This window comes from Microtus ochrogaster, unplaced genomic scaffold, assembly GCF_000317375.1.
Source record: "Microtus ochrogaster isolate Prairie Vole_2 unplaced genomic scaffold, MicOch1.0 UNK110, whole genome shotgun sequence".
Lineage (NCBI taxonomy): Eukaryota > Metazoa > Chordata > Mammalia > Rodentia > Cricetidae > Microtus > Microtus ochrogaster.
Window position 1 is genome coordinate 1,022,277 of NW_004949208.1, and position 1,544 is coordinate 1,023,820.

A 1,544-nucleotide genomic window follows, 5' to 3' on the forward strand; every position below is an offset into this window, starting at 1 on the left:
GACAAATACTTTTTTAGGTATTGTATTTTCTTACACTCTAAATTTTGTTTTGCTTTTCATTTTTTGGGACAGGGTCTCCTGGTCCATGTAGACCAGGATGCCTTCCAACTCACAGAGATACGTCTGTCTTGTTCTCCTAAATATTGGGATTAAAGATGTTCACCCCTCAAGCCCTGGCTTAAAACGTTTCTAAATGAAAAATTTCAGTCTTTTTCTTAAGTCTGTTGCTAACATAAGAGTTATTTGGCATGTGTAAGCCAAGAAAACGCAAAGCCGTCCGGCGAATAAACAGCAAACCAATATGCAAGCCAAGCCTGCAGATTCGCAGACTTTCTGCTGTTCCACTCCAAAAAATATTTCTATCCTATACTAACGTCGCAAAAGCACTATGGGAACATTTAAAAGAGTTTAATTACACAAGTCATGGGTTTAAAGTAGAAAAGAATGTATAGGAAACATATTTATTTTATTTAAGAAAAAAGAAAAGCTGGAGGTGGTGGCACACACCTTTAATCCCAGCTCTCGGGAGGCAGAGGCAGGTGGATCTCTGTGAATTTGATGTCTGCCTGGGCAACAAAGTGAGTTCTAGGATAGCTAGGACTGTTACACAGAGAAATACTGTCTCAAAAACCAAAGAATAAAAACAAAAAGAAAAAAGGTTTTGGGTGTTGTCTGTTTGCTTTTGAAGATGACTCAATTTCAGAGAACCTGAGAAGCCTGCTGCAACCATCCAGGCTGGGCTGCTAAGGATGAGGAGGTGTAGAGTACCTGGAGTAAGTCTCAATAAGCTGTAGCACAATTAACAAAAACACAGACACAGATATTGAGGTTCAACATGACGACCAGAAAAGCCAAGCCGCCAGACACTACCACATACCTCTCTGTCAGTCCTAGTATAGCGATTCTGCCTCCGGACTCCTCACAATGGGACTGGCTGAGAGCTGTCTCCCTCCTGTCTTATATTCCTCTCTAGGGTGGGGATTAAGGGTGTGCACCACTACTGATTGGTTTCTATGGCAAACTAGTCTGGCTACTTGGATTAAAGGTGTAATGCCACTGTCTGGTCAGTGAGGCTACCAGGGTGATTGTTTTACACACTGATCTTTTACAACAGCTGATTTGATGATTTTAATATTTGGCTCTTGTTCAGTGCCCTTGATGGCTACAGGGTCAGTAAACTCATTGGGACCAAGTGTGGAACACACTGTGAACAGAACACAGTGCAAGCACATGGATCTGAGTCCAGTCCCCAACAACCACATAAAAATGCCAGGACCAAAGCTGTGTGTTTGTTATCTAAATGCAGGGGAGACAGGTAGATTGCTGGTTAGCAAACCTCAAATAAGCATCAAGTTCAGGGGCATTGTCTCAACACACAACACATGGCTCCCAACTGCCTCTAAATTCCAGCCTCAAGAAGACTAAGACATGCTTCTGGCCTACACACAAATGCAGTCTTGCCTTGCAGCCTAGGTTGCCTTTAATCTTGCACTCATCTCAGAGTTCTGGGAGTAAAGAACTGATAGGCATAACCATTAATTTTT